Source organism: Oncorhynchus mykiss, chromosome 17 (genome assembly GCF_057628025.1).
Source record: "Oncorhynchus mykiss isolate SJ-2025 chromosome 17, ASM5762802v1, whole genome shotgun sequence".
In the NCBI taxonomy this organism is placed as follows: domain Eukaryota; kingdom Metazoa; phylum Chordata; class Actinopteri; order Salmoniformes; family Salmonidae; genus Oncorhynchus; species Oncorhynchus mykiss.
Window position 1 is genome coordinate 11,457,592 of NC_143038.1, and position 9,739 is coordinate 11,467,330.

General features: G+C 40.3%; 1 protein-coding gene across 1 annotated transcript in view; it reads right to left on the reverse strand.

Annotated features, from left to right (window-relative positions):
• The window catches only part of LOC110493672 (inactive rhomboid protein 2), a 39,626-nt gene extending 30,146 nt beyond the window's left edge, over positions 1–9,480 (reverse strand). The window contains exon 1 of the mRNA XM_036949674.2: positions 9,319–9,480. The gene's annotated coding sequence lies outside the window, so the exon portion shown is untranslated. The remainder of the gene's footprint in view (positions 1–9,318) is intronic.
• Positions 9,481–9,739: the final 259 nt, after the last annotated feature.

The window sequence follows — 9,739 nt, forward strand, 5'->3', positions numbered from 1 at the left end:
AAATAAATGCATGTTAGCAGGCAATATTAACTAGGGAAATTGTGTCACTTCTCTTGCATTCAGTGCAAGCAGAGTCAGGGTATATGCAGCAGTTTGGGCCGCCTGGCTCGTTGCAAACTGTGTGAAGACCATTTCTTCCTAAGAAAGACCGTAACTAAGTTGCCAGAATTTTACATAATTATGACATAACATTGAAGGTTATGCAAGAGGTCGACCGATTATGATTTTTCAACGCCGATACCGATTATTGGAGGACCAACAAAAGCTGATACCGATTAAGCGGCATATTTTTTTATGTACTTATTTTTAACCTCCAAACGAGCTTCAATGCCATACAGCACTCCTTCCGTGGCCTCCAACTGCTCTTAAACGCTAGTAAAACCAAATGCATGCTTTTCAACCGTTCGCTGCCTGCACCAGCATCACCACCCTGGATGGTTCCGACCTTGAATATGTGGACATCTATAAGTACCTAGGTCTCTGGCTAGACTCTAAACTCTCCTTCCAGACCCATATCAAACATCTCCAATCGAAAATCAAATCAAGAGTCGGCTTTCTATTCCGCAACAAAGCCTCCTTCACTCACGCCGCCAAACTTACCCTAGTAAAACTGACTATCCTACCGATCCTCGACTTCGGCGATGTCATCTACAAAATTGCTTCCAACACTCTACTCAGCAAACTGGATGCAGTTTATCACAGTGCCATCCGTTTTGTCACTAAAGCACCTTATACCACCCACCACTGCGACTTGTATGCTCTAGTCGGCTGGCCCTCGCTACATATTCGTCGCCAGACCTGCTGCACACCATTCTATATACTTCCGGAGCACGCGCTCCAGCAGGTGTATCTCACTGATCATCCCTAAAGCCAACACCTCATTTGGCCGCCTTTCGTTCCAGTTCTCTGCTGCCTGTGATTGGAACGAATTGCAAAAATCGCTGAAGTTGGAGACTTTTATCTCCCTCACCAACTTCAAACATCTGCTATCTGAGCAGCTAACCGATCGATGCAGCTGTACATAGTCTATTGGTAAATAGCCCACCCATTTTCACCTACCTCATCCCCATACTGTTTTTATTTATTTATTTTTCTGCTCTTTTGCACACCAATATCTCTATCTCTACCTTTACATAACCATCTGATCATTTATCACTCCAGTGTTAATCTGCATAATTGTAATTATTTGCCTACCTTCTCATGCCTTTTGCACACAATGTATATATAGACTCCCCTTTTTTCTACTGTGTTATTGACTTGTTAATTGTTTACTCCATGTGTAACTCTGTGTTGTCTGTTCACACTGCTATGCCTTATCTTGGCCAGGTCGCAGTTGCAAATGAGAACTTGTTCTCAACTAGCCTACCTGGTTAAATAAAGGTGAAATAAAAAAAAATTAAAAAAATTTTAAAAAAAGAAAGCAAAACGTTTATTCTTTCAGTGAAATACGGAACCGTTACGTATTTTATTTACCGGGTAGCATCCCTAAGTCTAAATATTGCTGTTACATTGTACAACCTTCAATGTTATGTCATAATTATGTACAATTCTGGCAAATTAATTATGGTATTTCTTAGGAAGAAATGGTCTTCACACAGTTCGCAACGAGCCAGGCGGCCCAAACTGCTGCATATACCCTGACTGCTCGCACGGAACGCAAGAGAAGTGACACAATTTCCCTAGTTAAAAGAAAGTCATGTTAGCAGGCAATATTAACTAAATATGCAGGTTTAAAAATATATACTTGTGTATTGATTTTAAAGAAAGGCATTGATGTTTATGGTTAGGTACACATTGATTCAACGACAGTGCTTTTTTCACAAATGCGCTTGTTAAATCATCACCCGTTTGGAGAAGTAGGCTGTGATTCGATGATAAATTAACAGGCACCACATCGATTATATGCAACACAGGACACATATCATCAACCATATGTACTTAACTAGTGATTATGTTAATGTTTTTTATAAGATAAGTTTAATGCTAGCTAGCAACTTACCTTGGCTTCTTGCTTCACTCACGTAACAGGTAGTCAGCCTGCCATGCAGGCTCCTCGTGGAGTGCAATGTAAGGCAGGTGGTTAGAGCGTTGGACAAGTAACCGGAAGGTTGCAAGATCGAATCCTCGAGCTGACAAGGTAAAAATCTGTCGCTCTGCCCCTGAACAAGGCAGTTAACCCACCGTTCCTAGGCCATCAATGAAAATAAGAATGTGTTCTTAACTGACTTGCCTAGTTAAATGAAGGTATAAAAAAAATACAAAAATCGGCCACAATCGGTGTCCAAAAATGCCGATTACCGGTTGTTATGAAAACTTCAATTCGGCCCTAATTAAATCAGCCATTCCGATTAATCGGTCGACTTCTTTTGTGCAATGTAACAGCAATATTTAGACTTAGGGTTGCCACCCGTTCGATAAAATACAGAACGGTTCCATATTTCACTGAAAGAATAAATGTTTTGTTTTCAAAATAATAGTTTCCGGATTTGACCATATTAATGATGTTTTTATAATTATTTCTATGATTTGATAGAGCAGTCTGACTGAGCAGTGGTAGGCAGCAGCAGGCTTGTAAGCATTCGTTCAAACAGCACTTTACTGCGTTTGCCAGCAGCTCTTAGCAATGCTTGAGGCACCGCGCTGTTTATGACTTCAAGCCTATCAACTCCCGAGATTAGGCTGGCATTACTAAAGTGCCTATAAGAACATCCAATAGTCAAAGGTATATGAAATACAAATGGTTTTGAGAGAAATAGTTGATGCTTCATAATTCCTATAATAACTACAACCTAAAATTTCTTAACTGGGAATATTGAACCAGCTTTCATATGTTCTGAGCAAGGAACTTAAACATTAGCTTTTATACATGGCACATATTGCACTTTTACTTTCTTCAACACGGTTTTTGCATTATTTAAACCAAATTGAACATGTTTCATTATTTATTTGAGACTAAATAGATTTTATTTATGTATTATATTAAGTTAAAATAAGTGTTCATTGTTAATTCAGTATGTTGAAATATATATATTAAAATACATTTTATTTATTTATTTATTTTAAATCACCCGATTAATTGGTATCGACTTTTTTGGGTCCTCCAATAATTTGTATCGGTTTTGAAAAATCATTAAATCGGTCGACCTCTAGTAATGACATTGCTCAAAGGGTTAGTTCTTTCCTTGTGATCAAATAGTTGAAGAAGTTTTGTTGAAAAATACAGTAGTATGGCAGGTCACCTGAACTCAAAGCTATGAGACACTCTGTCAATTTGAGCAATTGAAAGCTTCTCAGAGAAACTAGAGAATTCTTGTGAGAGATTCATCACAGTATTCTTGGTTAGTGTTCTACTGTAGCTGGAGGGGAAATGTGTATTCCATAACAAACTGAATCTGCACTTCCCAGAGCATGCATGCAGGTCCAAACATGCATGGCAGAAAGCTTACCACAAGTATCACAGCTCCAACACCCCTACCGAGACCCCTAGCTGCCTTCAAGGGCCGTGAATGTTTTGAATACAGACACCAAACTCAACAGGGCTACCTTTCAAACAAGATCCAACATGGACAGTGCTGATATTTTCCAGTTACACAGCATGTCATGCATTTTGGCTTGTCGTGGGTGTAACCACATTAGAGAGCAGTACAGCACAAGAAGGAAGTCAGCCAGCTAGACAGACAGACTCATTCCACAGGCTGGAGGCTATGGCTCACTCAGAAGATGAGAGCGATCTGAAGAAGACTCAGCGGGATACTACAAATCTGTGACACACATTCCGCCAATATTCAGACATTTTAAGTCAGATCCCTTCCTGGATCAGCACGCATCGATTAGAAAATGGATGAAGATTTGAACTTCTGATGCTCTGATGTTTATGAGAATCAAAGTTAATATGTCGAAGTGCCACTACCAGAGCACCCTTGCGTCCTTTCAGGTTGAGGTTTAGGTCCTTTTCCTATGTCGTGTCGAAGCAAAGGTTGATGTGTCAGACAGTATGGAAGCTGAATTTGCATAAATTGTCATTACCATGACGTAGCAGGAAAAAATCCCAATGAGCCCACAGATACTATTGGGAAGAGGTGTGTCCCTAAGAGACTCAAGGCTCTGCTTTCTGACAAGCATGTTGTGGCACAACAGCTGAGAACTGGAGCTGAAACCTAGGAGGGGCAGGGGGATTGCAAGCATGACTCAATAGAATCCGAGGAGGAAAGACAGAATGGACGACTGTAGGCCTGAATGGTCATTATCCAGTTTCCATCCAACCATTTGATGCTGATTAATTACCTGGCACATGGGGGAAAAAAAATCACGACCGGGCTGATGGAAACAGGAAATGGCAGGACAATTTTATAAACGTCGACAAACAATTTGTTCGTTCGACATGGTCTAGGATATTTTTGTGTCTGTAAAATGTATTATGCTAGCAATGGCTGTGGAAACACCTTCATGATCAAATATTATAGAAATGACAAGGTAGGGGTGGTATACAGAAGAAAGTCCTATTTGGTAAAAGACGAAGTGTGAATAATGGCAAGAACAGTTCAAATAAGCAAAGAGAAATGACAGGCCGTCATTAATTTAAGACATGAAGGTCAGTCAATCCAGAATATTTCAAGAATTTTCAAAGTTTCTTCAAGTGTAGTCACAAAAAAACATCAAGCACTATAATGAAACTGGCTCTCATAAGGACCGCCACAGGAATGGAAGACACAGAGTTACCTCTGCTACAGAGGATAAGTTCTTTAGAGAGTTACAAGCCTCAGAAACTGCAGCTCAAATAAATGCTTCGCAGAGGTCAAGTAACAGACCTCTCAACATCAACTGTTCAGAGGAGACTGTGTGAATCAGGCCGTCATGGTCGAATTGGTGCAAAGAAACCACTACTAAAGAACACCAATAAGAAGAGACTTGCTTGGGCCAAGAAACACGAGCAATGGACATTAGACCGGTGGAAAACTGTCCTTTGGTCTGACGAATCCAAATGTGAGATTTTTGGTTCCAACCACTGTGTCTTTGTGAGACGCAGAGTAGGTGAACAGATGATCTCAGCATGTGTGGTTCCCACCGTGAAGCATGGAGGAGGTGGTGTGATGGTGCTTTGCTGGTGACATGGTCAGTGATTTATTTAGAATTCAAGGCACACTTAACCAGCATGGCTACCAGAGCATTCTGCAGCGATATGGCATACCATCTGGTTTGCTCTTAGTGGGACTATAATTTGCTTTTCAACAGGACAATGACCCAAAACACATCTCCAGGCTGTGTAAGGGCAATTTGACCAAGGAGAGTGATGGAGTAGTGCATCAGATGACCTGGCCTCCACAATCACCCGACCAAATTGAGATGGTTTGGGATGAGTGAAGGAAAGGCAGCCAACAAGTGCTCAGCATATGTGGGAACTCCTTCAAGACTGTTGGAAAAGCATTCCTCATAAAGCTGGTTGAGAGAGGCTGCTGCCTATATACATAGACTTGAAATCACTGGCCACTCTATACCGCTCTGACATTACTCATCCATATATTCTTAATTACATTCCTTGATTTGTGTATATGTTGTGACATTTGTTTATATTACTTGTTAGACATTACAGCACTGTCAGAGCTAGAAATACAAGCATTTGAGAATGCCAAGAGTGTGCAAAGCTGTCATCAAGGCAAAGGGTGGCTACTTTGAAGAATATAAAATACATTTTGATTTGTTTAACACTTTTTTGGTTACCACATGATATTTCATAGTTTTGATGTCTTCACTATTATTCTACAATGTAGAAAATTGTAAAAAATTAAGAAAAACCCTTGAATGAGTAGGTGTCCAAACTTTGGACTGGTACTGCACACACACACACACAGTGCATTAGGAAAGTATTCAGACACTGACCTTTTCCACATTTTGTTCCAACATTCTGAAATGGATTAAATAGTGTTTTTCCCTAATTAACCTACACACAATACCCCATAATGACAAAGCAAAGAGAGGTTTTTAGAATTTATTAAGAAGAAGAAACTGAAAAATTACAATTACATAAGTATTCAGACCCTTTACTCAGTATTTTGTGGAAGCAACTTTGGCAGCATATAGCCTGGAGTCTTCTTGGGTATGACGCGAACATCTTGGCACACCTGTATTTGGGGAGTTTCTCCCATTCTTCTCTGCAGATCCTCTCAAGCTCTGTCAGGTTGGATGGGGAGCGTCGCTGCACAGCTACTGGCCTCTCCAGAGATGTTTGATCGGGCTTCAAGTTTGGGCTCTGGCTGGGCCACTCAATGACTTGTCCCAAAGCCACTCCTGCGTTGTCTTGGCTGTGTGCTTAGGGTTGTTGTCCTGTTGGAAGGTGAACCTTTACCACAGTCCGAGGTCCTGAGCGCTCTGGAGCAGGTTTTCAGCAAAGATCTCTCTGTACTTTACTCTGTTCTTTGCCTCGATCCTGACTAGTCTCCCAGTCCCTGCCGATGAAAAACATCCCCACAGCATGATGCTGCCACCACCATGCTTCACCGTAGGGATTGTGCCAGGTTTCCTCCAGACATGACACTGGGCATTCAGGCCAAAGAGTTCAATATTTAGTTTCATCAGACCAGAGAATCTTGTTTCTCATGGTGAGAGTCTTTAGGTGCCTTTTGGCAAACTCCAAGCGGGCTGACATGTACCTTTTACTGAGGAGTGATTGGCCTGATTAGTGGAGTGCTGCAGAGATGGGAGAACCTTCCAGAAGGACTACCATCTCCACAGATGAACCCTGTAGCCCTGTCAGAGTGACCATTGGGTTCATGGTCACCTCCCTATCCAAGGCCCTTCGCCCCCAATTGCTCAGTTTGGCCGGCCAGCCAGCTCTTGGAAGAGTATTGGTGGTTCCAAACTTCTTCCATTTAAGAATGATAGAAGCCACTGTGTTCTTGGGGACCTTCAATGCTGCAAACATTTTTTGGTACCCTTTCCCAGATCTGTACCTCAACTCAATCTTGTCTCTGAGCTCTACGGACAATTCCTTCAACCTCATGGCTTGGTTTTTGCTCAGACATGGACTGTCAATTGTGGGACCTTATATAGACAGGTGTGCACCTTGAATTTACCACAGGTGAACTCCAATCAAGTTGTAGAAACATCTCAAGGATGATCAATGAAACAGGATGCACCTGATCTCAGTTTTGAGTCTCATAGCAAAGGGTGTGAATACTTATGTAAATAAGGTATGTTTTTATTTTATACATTTGCAAAAATGTTCTAAAAACCTGTTTTGGCTTTGTCATTATGGCGTATTGCGTGTAGATTTACGAGGAAAATGTTTTATTTAATCAATTTCAGAATAAGATTGTAACGTAACAAAATGTGGAAAAAGTCAAGGGGTCTGCATACTTTCCGAATGCACTGTATTTAAATAACCATCATAACGAAGTAAACCTGGAATTACACAATGATATGTTGTGTGGTCCTCCCACTATGACTCAGGAAAGCACGCAGTTTATTAGGCTACCGATTAAATACTGTAAATTACTGAACTTCACAGGGTGGTGAAAGTGCACGGTGATGAGCTCGATACTCCTTTTCAATAAATATCAACCGTCTTATATTGATGACAAGATGATCGATGCTAGGCTGCCGTTTAACAGTTTAAAAATAATCTTGCTCTTATCCATAATAATCTCATCATGTAGGTAGCCTACCTGCACTGTATGTGCAAACTGTTGGCTAGAGCACACAAGCCAAGACCAGAGTGGGCACATTTGCAACATAACGCAACAGTTTGCGTCAAAACCATCAGTAGAGTTGAATATGCGATGGTCTTTTTATTTCGGCAAATGGGAATTTGACCGTAAAAGTCACATTTTTATCCTCAATAAGTCTGTTGGATGGAAACATCTCTGGTGGTATTTTTATGCAGATTTTATCATATTTGCATTCAAATCTGTCGCCAATTGGATGAAAACCTAGCTATTGTATCACTTCTAAATGTTTGCTCATCTGGAAAACCAACCTTGTTTCTGATTCTCAGCCCAGTCAACCATGACCATATTACTCTTTCTGTTTTCCTACGGTGTCAACCTGCAACCTAGGCATTTGCATAGGTTCCACTTCGCTCTACTACATACACCTTGTTATCTTGACAGCAGGTGCACTTGTGGTGTAACAGAACTAACAGTTCAAGACTACTGATGCAGCTGTTGTGGGCGTGGTTGCTTAACAACATTCCATTCTTTGTTCCCAGTGAAATGCACTGCAGTACGCATAATTCAAAAGGAAGAGATCTGTAAGACTTTATTGTTTGAAACATGAATGAATAAAAGAGCACTAATGATAGACATTTCAAAGAAAGCCTGCCTTACTGGGGAATGGATTGTATATTCTAGGACTATCTTGAACTACTTATCTGCAGATTTCTACCAGTTTCTCAGCCCTGCAACAACAGTTGATATAAACTAATGCTATACCAATTATTTCCGAATGGATTAAAATGATATTTTAGCCTTTACATAAAGATATAATACTCATCACACATTACTTTCTCACTATTTAACCCTATAAAGAAATGTTAACTCATGTACATTAATCTAACAGTTCAGTCAGTGACTGTGGCAAACATCTATCGAACGGCATGTTTCCGTATTCATATCATACCTTCGGCAACAAGTAAATTATGTAGCAACTATTTCACAATGTTGACCTGCATACTCACAGTGAGTGAGAGCCTGCATAATTGAGCAACTTGTTGCCTGGTCCATCCAGCACAGAGTGGGTTTGAACAAGTAGCCTACACTACTAGGCTACATGTACATGAACTAAAGCTTTGTGACATTTCATGTATACATTATATACATTTAATTTTTTTAACAGGTCAACAAAATTGTTTCCTTTCCGAATAATCAAAAACGATACTGTATCGTGTCGTGTCAACAAACCAAACACTCCCACATTTTCTGGGAAAATGGGAGACCAACGGGAATTCTAACGTGAGGCCAGTTAGCGGGCGTTTGACGGAAGTTGAACGAATGTTGTGTGAAGACGGAATTGACACATTTTACTTTAGTTAATTATTTTTCCCGGGCAGCGCAACAATGGAATATGAATATACGCATGTTTTCACATTTTAACAGCGCGCGTGCCATGATGTCGTTTGCTGTCCTTTGAAATTTCCAATGTTGAAATTGTTAAATGACTTTATAATTCATTTTAATGTGACTTCCTCACGCCTACACTTCTATTGTTTCGCTGTCTGAAACTCCGATAAGAGGACTTGTCAAAACCACACATTGTGCTCACATTCGATCATAAACACATTTTGAAAAAACTATTAAATATTAGAAGAGAAAATATGATACTCACCTTTAAGGAAAAATATATACGTCACTTTCATCAGTGTTGCTCAGAATAAGATACAAGTTATGTTCCTAAAATTCATACAATGTAGCACCATCGTGTTACTTTCCTTCTCTCTCCAAATATCCTGATTTCAGCGAAGATGGGCGGAGTTAATACTAGACAGGCTCTGACCTATCTGATAAATGACAGATACACATAGAAGTCAAGAATGGTTTAGTAATAAAATGTATATAGTCCAGTTATGTCCGCAGTTGATGGACTTTTAATAGTTTTATATATTTTGGTTATGTTTGCATGATTGTTGTTTGTGAAAGGGCATACATATAACTTGACAATATTGCTCTTTGAGTCCCGAAGCTTGACACTCCTACCACAATGGCCCTAAATGACGACACAACGAAGGGGACGTGAGACTTTCCCAGCA